The 15,123-nt window shown below is 39.6% G+C and overlaps 1 long non-coding RNA gene across 1 annotated transcript in view; it reads left to right on the top strand.

The window, feature by feature from the left end:
- The window catches only part of LOC126078688 (uncharacterized), a 155,410-nt gene that overhangs the window by 426 nt on the left and 139,861 nt on the right, over positions 1–15,123 (top strand). The window lies entirely within an intron of this gene.

The following is a 15,123-nucleotide window of genomic DNA, read 5'->3' as shown; positions in this document are numbered from 1 at the left end:
TCTTTTGCACTTTCCAAATTTTCAACATATGTTAGATGTGGAGGAGGCATAGGAATAGCCCTAGGGCTTTTATTCAGAGAGGGTAAATTGATAGTAAAAGGAAGAGAAAGGAAAAGAAAAAAAAAAAGGACCACTAAAATAAAATGAAAAAAGATGTAGAAGCAACCAAAAAAACATAAACGTTGTGATGCTGGTTTGTCTCACTGTATTAAACCAAAAAACAAAAGCACTCCCATCGGGTTGATTCTGACTCACAGCAACCCTATGGCACGGAGTAGAACTGCCCCATAAGGTTTCCAACGCTGTAAATCTTAATGAAAGTAGACTGCCACATCTTTCTCCTGTGGAGCAGCTGGTGAGTTCAAACCACCGACCTTTTGGTTAGCAGCCAAGCACTTAACCACTGCACTACAAGGGCTCCTTCTCACTGGTCTAGGAGACAAAAATATACAGTTCCTGATTTGGCTACTAGGATGTTATGCCCTTGTATAGGTCCATCCAACCTGCCCAAGCCTCACTTTCTGCTTCTCTAAAATGGAGATTTTAATAATTCCTGGCTGTTACTTCACAGAGTTTTGTTGATATCATTCATTCATTCAAAAAACCTTTCCTTGCCACTATCTATATGTCACGAACTATAGTGGGAATACAAAGATAAAAGGCTGAATTTTTAATCTTCATAGCATTAAACCCCTTTCAGAAGAAGGCAGAGATAGCTAGAAAGAGGAAAGAAAATTGATATATATGTACAGTCTCTATCCTCATAGTACTCACAGTTGTGTTGTAGGGTAATAAAAGCCTACAAGATGCACGTAAAATAGATTGTGGCATGTTGAATGCATAGTTGAAAGGGTGTCTTAAAAATTTGACTCCTAACTTCAGTATTGAAAGTGAGTATGGATTGCAAAGGCAGAGAAGTAGGAGGCAAGCTGGATGGATAAGAATGTGGAGATGAGACTGGAAGATGAATAGTGAAAACAGAGAAGCTTTGTAATCAGTAAATCCTGGATCCAAACGTAAGGTCTGTTGTTTATTGCCCGAGTAATTACAGGTATTTAGCGAGATTATTATGAGTTAGAAAAAATTATGGAAAAGACAGTAAAAACTCAAAAAATGATACAGAACTAGAGATGAGATGATCAGGATTCCAGGTAAGAAATGGTAAGGGCTGGCCTTCAGTAGTAGCGATAATATTGGTGGCATGAGGGTGAACTTGAAAAGGTAAAGCCACCATGACTTGGTGAGAGTGTTGACATCCTGTTTACACCCTAGAAACACCTGTTTAGAGTTGGTCCCCTCATTGTATGTTGGTGCTCTTCATAGAAGTGGGAAATAAAGTGGAAGAAGAAAGTTTTCCTGGGTGGTATAGGGTAGGGGACAGGAACAATGGAGAGAAATGAACAGTTTGCTTTTGTACCTGTTGAGGCTGAGGTGTCTCTGGGGACTTTCAAAAGGAGATGTTCAGGGATGAAGTCTGAGCTGGGCATTTAGTTTTGAGAGTCATTAATATCCAAGTGGTGTTGGAAGCCAAGGGGATGGATGAGATCACCTTTGGAGTGCATTTAGAGGCAGGTAAGAAGAAGATCAAGGATGGCGTTAACAACAGCCAACTGATGGGTTGAGGAAGAGACGTTTCCCCAAGGAGAAGGGACAATGCATGTGTGCCTAGGACTTAATATACTCCTGGGAGCTGATGGTTAGCATCTCCTATTTCAGACTCTGGAAACTCTGGTGACGTAGTGGTTAAGTGCTACGGCTGCTAACCAAAGGGTCGGCAGTTCAAATCCACCACGCGGTCCTTGGAAACTCTATGGGGCAATTCTACTCTGTCCTATAGGGTCGCTATGAGTCAGAATCGACTCAACAGCACCGGGTTTGGGTTTTTTTGGTTATCTCAGACGCTCAGTCTTCTTGGGCTATTCTATCATGCCCCTTCCAAGGACCATATCCCATTTATCAACTATCTCTCTTCACTCCCTTCCCAACTCAACACCCCCATTTCCTCCATGTACAGATTTGAGCTAATCTGATAACATACATCACAAGCAAACCAAAGGAATACTAATCAGTTGTGCGATTTAGGCACCCACAGTAAACAGGCTGGTAGCAATCTGTGCTTGGCAGACTGTCCTTTCCAGGACACCTAAAATCACATCACTTTGCTCACCCATATGCATACCCAGTGCTTGATAAAGGCATATGGAAAAGCCAAGATGACAAGAACAGAAGGCAACAAATGGAATATAAAATATTGCTACAACCCCCACTCCAACCCCTCTTCCAGCAGGGGGAAGGAACCCAAGGGGAAATTGAGGAGGTGGGAATACGATTTCAGGCAGTTGATTCTCTAGACCTAGGGAGGTTGGCATTCCATTGCTCCCACCTAGTGTACAGTGCTAAGCTGCTTTTCATACAAAGCAATATGATTTAAAAAAAAAATCATCACCAGCAGGACCTACCGAACCATCTACATGTGTGGGGTAGTCAAGATTCCCAGGTAAAACTATACTGATATGAGAAAATCTAAATATTCATAAGTATCAGGATTTGAAAAGAGACTCAAGATTGCACCAGGTGTCCTGGCCATTGAATCAGAAAGTTTCATCAGTGTCTTATTCTGAACAAATGGAAATAGAACCTTATTCATAGAAGTCCCTAAAGACAGTTTGCCATTCCACTCAAATGAGGACCCACCATCTCTATGGTGGCTCTCTCCTGTACTTCAAGACTGTCTATTATGAGAAAGAGAGAGGACTGAATTTACAACCAGCACTGTGCACTCATGACATTTGGAACTTTTCATCTATGGGCTTCTTTCATCTTTTATGGTATAGCAGCTTCTCATCAGTTGGTCCTCCTTGTGAGTAAGATTGAGAACCACTGCTCGGAAGAGATAAGAGGCACTGATTCTGCCCTTGGTTTGTGCAGCTGAATTACATGGACTCTTCTTTCTCCAACTCCTTCTGTGCTCCTCTAAGCCTCAGAGTCCACATTAGGTGCTGGCTCAGTGCTGGCATGTATTATACACTTGATAGATGGTAACTGTCACCATGCATTCCTATAGCTACATTTCACACACAGAATATCCTCTTTCTCTCTAAACTCTTGTTTCAAAAACTTTGCATATATTTTGGCCATATAGATCCTCAATACCCTGGATGGATTATTGAGATGTTTCAGTACCTTGATCCACTTTCTACTGTCAGGTCTGATGTTTGAACTTGACCAAAGCTTGCTGATGGTTGTTGCTTCCCCCAATCCTCATAGGGGGATTCTACCCAAGGACGCCGCTGCTCAAAATGTCTCTGAAATAGTTAAGCACTAGCTCTAAAAGAAAGAGTAATTAAGACTATTTCCAAACTCAGCTATTACTAGAAATACTGGTTTACATTTCACTCAGATTCCATTGGCTCTGGAGAGAAGCAAGGTAGACTGCAAATGGCTGAGTACATATTTGGAAAGCTGGGAATGGGTAGAGATTATCAACTACTCATTACCTTCCTACAAGCTTCCCTACCTTCCTACCCTTCTGCTTTGGCTCCCTCCCTTCCTTTCTTCCAACAGTACTTATTGTGTGCCTAATATATACTGTGATATCCTTGGGTGGCACAAATGATTAAAATGCTCAGCTGTAAGCCGAAAGTTTGGAGGGTTGAGTTTACCCAGCGGCACCTTGGAAGAAAGGCCTGGTGATCTACTTCTGAAAGATTGCACCCATTGAAAACCCTAAGGAGCACTGTTCTACTCTGGCACACATACGATCACCGTGAGTTGGAATCAACTTGATAACTTTTTTTTTTTTTAACCTGTACCAGCCACTCACTATTCTAGGTATTGAGATACAATGATGAACAACACAGACCAGGATTCTGCTCTCAAGGAGTTTATACCATGGGGGTAGGAAGAGATAGACAACAAACAAGTGTATCAATAAACAAGTTAATCCCAGATAGTAATAGCTTCCATGAAAACAATAAGCTAGGTACTATGAATGACTAGAGAAGACATAGAAGGGCCACTTTAGGTAGGTATGAGGGAAAAGCTTCCCTGAAGATTTGACATTTGCACTGAGACCTGAATAACAAGAAGGAGCTCACTTAAAGATTTGAGGGAATGAGCTTCCCAGACAAAGGGAACAGCAAGTTCAAAGGCCCTGAGGTGGGAAGGTATTTGGGGAGTTCAAGGAACAAAAAGAAGGACCTGTGTGCCTTGTGAGTATTGAAGGAGAGAGCAGTAGGAGATGAGGTCAGGCGGAGGGAAGGATCCACATTTATGGGCACTGAGGCCTTGATGAGAACTTTAGGTTTCACTCTAATGGGAAGACAGTGAAGGGTTTAGTGGGGAAATAATGTAATCTGATTTACATTGTAAGTGGTGTGGAGAGCGGAGTAAAGGGAAACAATCTCATTACTTCATAGCCATACCTTTTACTGGGTTTAAAAACAATTCAGTGGAACCCCCACCCCAATCACTTGGCTATTTCCAAGACTCATATTACTCCAAAGCCCAAAACTTTGCTCCCAACAGTAAAGGCTTACGAAAATATGAAGTGGACTCTAAGGACAATTCCAAAAGAGAAATGCCAATTTATGCACATTCTGGCACATGATTTTTTTAAAAGTTGTCATATTTTAGCCTCACCTCCTTTATAATTCCCATAATACAGACAGTGCTCAATCCCACGTCTCCCCAGAGTTGCTCAACCTTGGCTGTATATTTAGAATTGCCCGGGGAGCCTTTAAAGATTCGACACCCAGACCAACCACAAAATGAATTAAATCAGAATCTCAGGGGTGGGTCCCTGGCTTCGATATTTTTTTAAGCTTCTCCAAGTGATTCCAATAGGCAACCAACACCAAGAATGTGGGCATTCAGAGCTTCAGGTGGCGATGACAACTAGCACATGGGACTACACGAAATATACATTCCCATTGCTTTGTCCCTGGGCCTGGGGAAAGGCAACGATCACCTCCCAGCTGATGGGCACATTCGGAAGCCTGACCACACACAAGCCGACGCAGGAGGCCCCTCTGCAGGCAGCAGCATGTTGCTCTGGATCAGGGTGCCCAGATCTGCAAAATAAAATCAGAGGACATTTTGTCTCTTTGAAAGGAACTTTTTGGAAACATGACAAACTCAATTAAAAAAAAAAAAAACATGAAACAAAGGATGAATTCATCCAAATAGGATGCTTGTGCACCCAGTATCATAAAGATAGATGCCAGCCCTGCTCTGAAGTGCCTGACAGCCTACAGAGCTCAAAATTTAAAAGCTAACACATCTCGTCAAGCTCTAAAATAAGAGACAGAGCTTTCCCACTTGCCTATTTAGCTGTTCCACATTTATTATGCTTAGCTGCTAGGTTAAAAAATACAATAAAAAGAGAAGAAATTTAAAAAAAAAAGTTAAAAAAGCCCTAGCAGAATAAGGATGACATTTTAGTCAAGTGGCATAATCCAACCAAGGAAGTTTCCATTGTTTTCTGTGGTGGAGGCTTATTTGGCTTTACTTTTGATGATATAAAAACCCAGTGCCGTCGAGTGGATTCCGACTCATAGTGACCCCATAGGACAGAGTAGAACTGCCCCATAGAGTTGCAAGGAGCACCTGGACGATTTGAACTGCTGACCGTTTGGTTAGCAGCCATAGCACTTAGCCACTACGCCACCAGGGTTTCATTTGATGATTTAAGGAAATGGAAACAGGCAGAACAATGCTACAGGATCCTAAAGCATTTTGTTATAGTCTTTTCCACACAGTCTAGCCCTTCATTATACTCTGCCTTTTATGGTTTAATATTATTTTAGATGTGTTAATCTTCTCAGATCTAGTAAATCTTTTGAGAACATACTTCTTCCGTGATTGAAACAGTACCTGTTCACAGGTGCACATTGCCTAAAAATCATAGATTCCATATTGGACAGACCATGAAATTCTTTTATTCTGTTTTGATAATGCTTCTTCCCTCCCTGCCCCAACTCTTCACTTTTTTATGTTTGTGTATGTGTGTGAGAGAGAGAGTCTCCAAAAGAAGCCACAAGGCTCTGGAGGCTCACCCTGGTACCTATGCTGTTTCAGGGCAGGCTGTCATGGGCCTTAGTAAATAAGGCACTGTTTGTAACAGTATGCCTAGAAGTGACATGTTTAGCTAGCTTAGAGCTAGGTTCCTTTTATTAAGGCCCAGACACCTGCAAGAAGGGGAATGGGCCCTATATCAAGGGATGCTTAGTGGATCAGTGCATCAGTATCTTAATCCATAGGGGCTGATAAAATTTTCAGAAAAAGAAGTACTAGAAGTCAAGGATGGATTCCTCCACCCAGTCATTGAGTGTTGATCTAGATTCCTTGACAGGAGTAACTATAACCTTAAGAGCAAGACAACCTTTAGAGGGCAACCAAAGTTGTAATACTTGGCAATCTGGGGGTGAGAACTGGGAACAGCAAGCACCATTATCTACACTGGATAAGAGGTTCTTTAAGCTATCAAGTGACAGCACTCTTAATGACACATGGGTGGTGTCCAGCATGAAGCCCTCCTCAGGACTTCATACATACACATATGAATGGAAGACAAAAATCGAAATATATCACTATGAGATTTGTTGAACCCAAGAACTTGGAGCTTGGGAGTCTGTAACCCTAAATTTCCCACCATCACTTTGGTCTAATGAACAAGAATCATCGTCACTATCCTGACTCAAAGTTAAAGGAAGATAATTTTTTAAATGTGAGGATTGAATGTCTCAATAGTTATTGTGTTTTCTGAAAAGATTCTCTAAAGTAGTGATTCTCTAATCATATTGATTATCAAAATCATCTGAGGGACTTACTGGCAATAATACAGATTTTCTGAATCCACTATGTAGCCATTGTAATCTCCAAAAGAAGAGCCTCGGAACCCTTATTTACAAAAAGTTTTCCAGATGATCCTGATCATATGCCAGGTTTGGAAACCATTGTTTCATATATGCCAAAAAATAAGTTTTACATGGAGGCTGTGGTAGTACAATGGTTAAGCGCTTGGCTGCCAACCAAAAGGTTGGCAATTTGAACTCTCCCAGAGGTCCATGGGAGAAAGACCTGGCGATCTGCTCCCATACAGATCACAGCCAAGAAGATCCTATGGGGCAGTTCTACTCTGTCCCATGGGAGATGCTATGAGTCTAAATTGACTCGATGGCACCCAACAACAACAAGTTCTACACAATCAATGAAAAGACACCTGTCTTTGACCTTTTTTAACCAATGAGAAAGTCATTAATCAGTTTCCTCTTAAGAGTTTCAAGATCTTGGGATCATTGTTAGGGAAAACAGAGCCAAATAATTATCTTGAATTTTGCTGCAGAATAAGAGCTCCTTATTGAGGAAGAAGCAGAGCCGATGAGTTGATTTCTTCTCCGTTGAATGTACCAGCATGGATCCCCACACTGATAGCATGTCTGAAATCTAGATTAATATGATGAAAATAACCCACTCTTGCCTCAGAGAGGTAGTAAGATGATAAGTTCTTTTAGCTACTTCTAAATGGGTTTTGCTTTAAGTCATGTCTGTAGAGAACAAAAATCCATTGCAATCTTTCAAAATGCCTGCAAATTTTATGTAGAGGATCACAAAGCCTATAAACCTACTAGAGAAAGAAACCAGAATTTGGGCTAAAAAGTAAGGGATGGGGGCTGGTGCAGAGCTTTCCACCAGGAGGGCCACAGAAGATGTAAACAATTTATAAAAAAAAAAAAAGAAGATGGGTTATTTGGGAGTAGGAAAACTGGAATGACAGCATAAGAAATTGAAGAAGCAATGGCTTAGCAGGAAGAAACCAGGAAGAAAAATGAAATGATAAGCTAGGTAAAATATGGTTTGAGAGAGGACCCTGGCTTTACCCCTTTTTTCTCTCCTTAGGTATCACCTTGTCCATAGCTCTGTTACGAGACTTCTGAAGTTGTGAACTTATTGAATACACGGAGCGTATTTTTTTAATCTTTGTATCCCTCATCTTTAACATGACTCCTGGCACATAGTCAGCTCTCAATAAACAGTGAATGAATGAGTGAATGAAGCTGCTACAACTTTGATATCATTACCCATGGGACTGTCTTGCAGATGCTTTATGAGCTCATGAAATGTTGAAAATTCCGAAAATTTGTCCCTAAAATAATGTCAGAGTCTTGAGCAGTTCCCAATATGAAGTGTGTGGAACCCTCCATTTATCCAATAAGAGTTTATTAAGCTGTATGTTGTTCATCGTTGTTGTATTGTTTTGCTGTTTTGTTTCTTTTTTTTCTTATAAAGTTGTGCTTTTTTATTAAATGCTTAAGAAACTATGCCATAGCTTCTCTATTATAGTCATGTTTCCTTAGTTTAGGCTTTGTTGATGATTTTACTGCACTGTGGGGTAAAAGGATGTTCCCCATGAGTGTCTGTGACTGGCTCTGAGAATAATTGTTTTCCTTTTTTCATTATTTTTGATATTTTAGAGACCAAACATTGTTCTACACTCTATTAGCCTCTTGCACTAGACTGGGGCTGAGGTCTAGAACAAAGAGAAAGAAAAAAAGGAAAAACATGTAAGACTGAAATGGCACAACTAGGATGATAAAAAAAAAAAAAAGATAGTGATAACTTTATCTCATTAGCTGACATCTGGAAATTAAGGAGCAATCATTTACCCAAAAAGAGCCAGGAATAGAGCATACCTCCCCCCTCAAAAAAAACTTACTGCCGTGAAGTCAATTCCGACTCATAGCAACCCTATGGGACAGAGTAGAACTGCCCCATAGAGTTTCCAAGGAGAGCCTGGTGGATTCAAACTGTGGACCTTTTGGTTAACCTTTTGGTTAACCACTATGCCACCAGGGTTTCCATACCTGCCCAAGACACTGTATATGTTCCACAACTGGTCAGTTTTCCTTTCTCTCAGGTGTTGTCAATAGGCAGAGTATCAGTCGGCTATTGCTGCGTAATATACAACCACTGGAAACCCTGATGGCATAGTGGTTAAGAGCTACGGCTACTAATCAAAAGGTAGGCAGTTCAAATCTACCAGGCGCTGCTTGGAAACCATATGGTGCTGTTCTACCCTGTCCTATAGGGTCAATATGAGTTGGAATGGACTCGACGGCAGTAGGTTTGGTCTTTTGGTTTATACAACCACTAAATGTCAATGGCACACAACATTAAGGTGTTGATTTCGCTTATATGTGGCTGATCTTGGCTGGACTTGGCTGGGCAGCTCAAAGTGCAGGTAAGACTCAGGTTTGCCCCTTGTGTCTTTAATCCTCCTTGCACTAAAAGACTATCCAAGGGAAGCTTATTTCCTGATTTGGCAAAGGAAGAAGAAAAGAAAACCAAACCTGGTGCTGTTGAGCCAATTCCAACTCATAGTGACAGAGTAGAACTATAGAACAGAGTAGAACTGCCCCATAGGGTTTCCGAGGAATGGCTGGTGGATTCGAACTCCTGACCTTCTGGTTACCAGCCAAGCTCTTAACCACTGCACCACTAGGGCTCCAAAAGGAAGAACAGAGCTGCACAATCAGGAAAAAATAAGCTCCTGCTTATGAAATTGACTGACATCCCATTGGCCAAAGCAAGTCACAAGGTCAAGCCCAAAGTCAAGGGGTGGTGAAGTATACTCTTTCCATGGAAGTGGCAGAGGAGAAAGTGAATATTTTTAAATAAAACTTAGGTATTCACAAGTGGACCCTTTGTCTGATGCATTTCAAAAGAATGGAGAAGATTGTGCTGGGGAAATCAATGGTACATGATCCTTGTATCTTTAAGTCCCAGGTCTCTTTATTCTCATACATGGTTGATAGGACAGTGAATTGATACAACTTTTCTAAGGTACAATTTGCAATATATATTAGCAATTTCTTACCTATTGATTTCTAAGAAATTTATCTGAGTTGTGTAGAGAGATGTCTACGTAAGGTCATTCATATCACTAATTATTTATACTAGTGAAAACTAGAAGTAACTGTCAGGGGTTGATTAAATAAAGTGTGGGAGCTGGGGTAAAAACTTTCCCACGGGTGTTGTGAATGCTCTCATGAAATGTAAATTTCTTTTAATTCATTTTCTTTTTTCTTTAATTTTTATTGTGCTTTAAGTGAAAGTTTACAAATCGAGTCAGTCTCTCATACAAAAATTTATACATACCTTGCTATATACTCCTAATTGCTCTACCCTAATGAAACAGCACACTCCTTCCCTCCACTCTCTCTTTTCATGTACATTCAGCCAGCTTCTGACACCCTCTGCCCTCTCACCTCCCTTCCAGATGGGAGATGCCAACGTAGTCTAATGTGTCTGCTTGATCCAAGAGGCTCATTCTTCACCAGTATCATTTTCTATCCCACCGTCCAGTCCAATCCCTGTCTGAAGAGTTGGCTTCAGGAACGGTTCCCGTCTTGGGCCAACAGAAGGTTTGGGGACCATGACCTCTGAGGTCCTTCTAGTTTCAGTCAGACCATTAAGTCTGGTCTTTTTACGAGAATTTGAGGTCTGCATCCCACTGCTCTCATGCTCCCTCAGGGGTTCTATGTTGTGTTCTCTGTCAGGGCAGCCATCAGTCATAGCCAGGCACCATCTAGTTCTTCTGGTCTCAGGCTGATGTACTCTCTGGTTTATGTGGTCCTTTCTGTCTCTTGGGCTCATAATTACCTTGTATCTTTGATGTTCTTCATTCTCCTTTGCTCCAGGTGGGTTGAGACCAATTGATGCATCTTCGATGGCCACTTGCTAGCGTTTAAGACCCCAGAAGCCACTCTCCAAAGTGGTGTGCAGAATGTTTTCTTAATGGATGTTATTATGCCAGTCGACTTCGATGTCCCCTGAAACCATGCTCCCCAAACCCCTGCCCCTGCTACGCTGGCCTTTGAAGTGACCAGTTTATTCAGAAAACTTCTTTGCTTTTAGTTCAGTCCAGTTGTGCTGACCTTGCCTGTATTGTGTTGTCTTTCCCTTCACCTAAAATAATTCTTATCTACTACCTAATTGGTGAAAACCCCTCTTCCTCTCTCCCTCCCTCCCCCATCCTGTAACCATCAAAGAATATTTTCTTCTCTGTTTAAACTATTTCTCGAGTTCTTATAACAGTGGTCTTATACAATATTTGTCCTTTTGCAACTGACTAATTTCACTCAGAGTAATGCTTTCCAGATTCCTCCATGTTATGAAATGTTTCACAGATTCATCTTCGTTCTTTATCGATAAGTAATATTCCATTGTGTGACTATACCACAAATTTATCCATTCATCCGTTGATGGGCACCTTGGTTGCTTCCATCTTTTTGCTATTGTAAACAGTGCTGCAGTGATCATGGGTGTGCATATATCTGTTCATGTAAAGGCTCTTATTTCTCTAGGATAATTTCCAAGGAGTGGGATTGCTGAATCGTAGGGGAATTCTATTTTTAATTTTTAAAGGAAGCACCAAATCGATTTCCAAAGTGGTTTTACCATTTTACATTCCCACCAGCAGTGTATAAGTGTTCCAATCTCTCCACAACCTCTCCAACATTTACTATTTTGTGTTTTTTGGATTAATTCCAGCCTTGTTGGAGTGAGATGAACTCTTATTGTAGTCTTGATTTGCATTTCTCTAATGGCTAATGATCGTGAGCATTTCCTCACCTATCTGTTAGCTGACTGAATGCCTTCTTTAGTGAAGTGCCATTCATATCCTGTACCCATTTTTTAAATGGGTTATTTGTCTTTTTGTAGTTGAGTTTTTGCAGTATCATGTAGATTTTAGAAATCAGACGCTGATCTGAAATGTCCTAGCTAAAAACTTTTTCCCAGTCTATAGGTAAACTTTTTATTCTTTTGGTGAAGTCTTTGGGTGAGCATAGGTGTTTGATTTTTAGGAGCTCCCAGTTATCTAGTTTCTCTTTTGCATTGTTAGTAATGTTTTGTATACTGTTTATGCCATGTATTAGGGCTCCTAATGTTGTCCCTAATTTTTCTTTCATGATCTTTATTGTTTTAGATTTTATATTTAGGTCTTTGATCCATTTTGAGTTAGTTTTTTTGCATGGTGTGAGCTATGGGTCTTGTTTCATTTTTTGCAGATGGATATCCAGTTATGCCAGCACCATTTGTCTTTTCCCCATTTAACTGACTTTGAGCCTTTGTCAAATATCAGCTGCTCATATGTGGATGGATTTAGGTCTTGATTCTCAATTCTGTTCCATTAGTCTACTTATCTGTTGTTGTACTAGTACCAGGCTGTTTTGACTACTGTGGCAGTATAATAGGTTCTAAAATCAGGTAAAGTAAGGCCTCCTACTTTGTTCTTCTTTTTCAGTAAGCTTTATTTATTTTTTTTTATTTACCCGGGGCCACTTCCCCTTCCATATGAAGTTGGTGATTTGTTTCTCCATCTCATTAAAAAATGTCCTTGGTATTTGAATCGGAATTGCGTTGTATCTATAAATCGCTTTTGGTAGAATAAACATTTTTATAATGTCAAGTCTTCCTATCCACGAGCAAGGTATGTTTTTCAAATTATGTAGGTCTCTTTTTTTTTTTTTTTTTTGGTTTCTTTCGGTAGTGTCTTGTTGTTTTCTTTGTATAGGTCTTTTACATCTCTGGTAAGGTTTATTCCTAAGTATTTTATCTTCTTGGGGGCTACTGTAAATGGCATTGATTTGGTGTTTTCCTCCTCGATGTTGTTTTTGTTGGTGTAGAGGAATCCAACTGAGTTTTGTATGTTTATCTTGTATCCTGATAGTCTGCTGAACTCTTCTATTAGTTTCAGTAGCTTTCTTGAGGATTCTTTTGGGTTTTCTGTGTAAAAGATCCTGTCGTCTGCAAATAGGGATACTTTTACTTCTTCCTCACCAATCTGGATGCCCTTTGTTTCTTTATCCAGCCTAATTGCTCTGGCTAGGACCTCCAGCACAATGTTGAATAAGAGTGGTGATAAAGGGCATCCTTGTCTGGTTCCCGATCTCAAGGGGAATGCTTTCAGGCTCTCTCCATTTAGGATGATGCTGGCTATTGGCTTTGTATAAATGCACTTTATTATGATGAGGAATTTTCCTTCTATCCTATTTTGCTGAGAGTTTTTATCATGAATGGGTGTTAAACTTTGTAAAATGCCTTTTCTGCATCAATTGATAAAATCATGTGATTCTTGTCTTTTGTTTTATGTATGTGATGGATTACCTTAATAGTTTTTCTACTGTTGGACCGTCTCTGCATATAAATCCCACTTGATCATGGTGAAGTATTTTTTTTTGATGTGTTGTTGAATTGTATTGGCTAGAATTTTATTGAGGATTTTTGCATCTAAGTTCATGAGAGATATAGGTCTGTAATTTTCTTTTTTTGTGGTGTCTTTTCCTGCTTTTGGTATCAGGGGTATGGTGGCTTCATTGAATGAGTTTGGGAGTGTTCCGTCCTTTTCTATGCTCTGAAATACCTTTAGTAGTAGTGGTGTTAACTCTTCCCTGGAAATTTGGTAGAACTCTGCAGTGAAGCCTTCCAAGCCAGGCCTTTTTTTGTTGGGAGTTTTTTTGATTACCTTTTCAATCTCTTCTTTTGTTATGGATCTATTTAGTTGCTCTACTCTGTGTTAGTTTAGGTAGGTAGTGTGTTTCTAGGAGTTCATGCATTTCTTCTAGTTTTTCAGATTTGTAGAGTACGATTTTTCATAGTAATCTGACACAATTCTTTTAATTTCAGTTGGGTCTGTTGTAATATCGCCGCTCTCATTTCTTATTGAGGTTATTTGCTTCCTCACCTGTTTTTCTTTTGTCAGTTTGGCCAATGGTTTATCAATTTTGTTAATTTTTTTAAAGAGCCAGCTTTTGGTCTTGTTAATTCTTTCAATTGTTTTTCCGTTTTCTATTTCATTTAACTCTGCTCTAATTTTTATTATTTGCTTTCTTCTGGTGCCTGAGGATTTCTTTTGTTGCTCTCTTTCTCTTTCTTCAAGTTGTAGGGATAATTCTTTGATTTTGGACCTTTCTTCTTTTTGTATGTGTGCATTTTCTAATATAAATTGACCTCTGAGCACTGCTTTTGCTGTGTCCCAATGGTTCTGATAGGAAGTGTTTTTATTCTCATCAGATTCTATGAATTTCTTTGTTCCATCCTTAATGTCTTCTATAACCCAGTCGTTTTTGAGCAGGGTATTGTTCAACTTCCAAGTGTTTTATTTTCCCTGCTTTTTCTGTTATTAATTTCTACTTTTATGGTAAGAGAAGATGCTTTGTACTATTTTGATGTTTTGGATTCTGCTAAGGCTTGCTTTACGACCTAATACGTGGTCTATTCTAGAGAATGTTCCACGTGCACTGGAAGAGAAAGTATACTTGACTGCTAATGGGTGGAGTGTTCTGTATATGTCTATGAGGTTAAGGTGGTTGTTTGTGGCATTTAGATCTTCCGTGTCTTTATTGAGCTTCTTTCTGGATGTCCTGTCCTTCACCCAAAGTGGTGTGTTGAAGTCTCCTACTATAATTGTGGAGCTGTCTATCTCACTTTTCAATGCTGATAGTTTGTTTTATGTATCTTGCCGCCCTGTCATTGGGTGCAGAAACATTTAATATGGTTTTATCCTCCTGGTATATTGTCCTTTTAATCATTATATAGTGTCCTTCCTTGTCCTTTTTGGTGGATTTATCTTTAAAGTCTATTTTGTCCAAAATTAATACTGCTACTCTTGCTATTTTTGATTGTTCTTTGTTTGATATATTTTTTTTCCATCCTTTGAGTTATACTTTGTTTGGTCTCTAAGTCTAAGGTGTGTCTCTTTAGGCAGTATATACATGGATGGTTTTTTTTTTTTTTAATACATTCTGCCACTCTCTATCTCTTTATTGGTGCATTTAGTCCATTTACATTTAACATAATTATAGATAGGTATAAGTTTGGTGCTGTCATTTCAAAGTCTTCTTTTGTGTGTTGTTGACAGTTTCTTTTTCCCACTTAATTTTTTTCTACTGAGTAGTTTATCTTTATATATTATCTTTTCTCTTATTCGTTGTAGTTGATTTTGTTTCTGCTGAGTCTCTCTATTTTTCTTGTATTTTATTTTGATGAATAGGATAGTTAGTCTCCTTTGTGGTTACCTTAGTATTTACCCCTATTTTCCTAAGTTTAAACCTAACTTTT

The sequence above is a fragment of the Elephas maximus genome, chromosome 7 (assembly GCF_024166365.1).
Source record: "Elephas maximus indicus isolate mEleMax1 chromosome 7, mEleMax1 primary haplotype, whole genome shotgun sequence".
Lineage (NCBI taxonomy): Eukaryota > Metazoa > Chordata > Mammalia > Proboscidea > Elephantidae > Elephas > Elephas maximus.
Note: the sequence above shows the minus strand (reverse complement) of the source record. Positions and strands in the feature narration are given on the sequence as shown.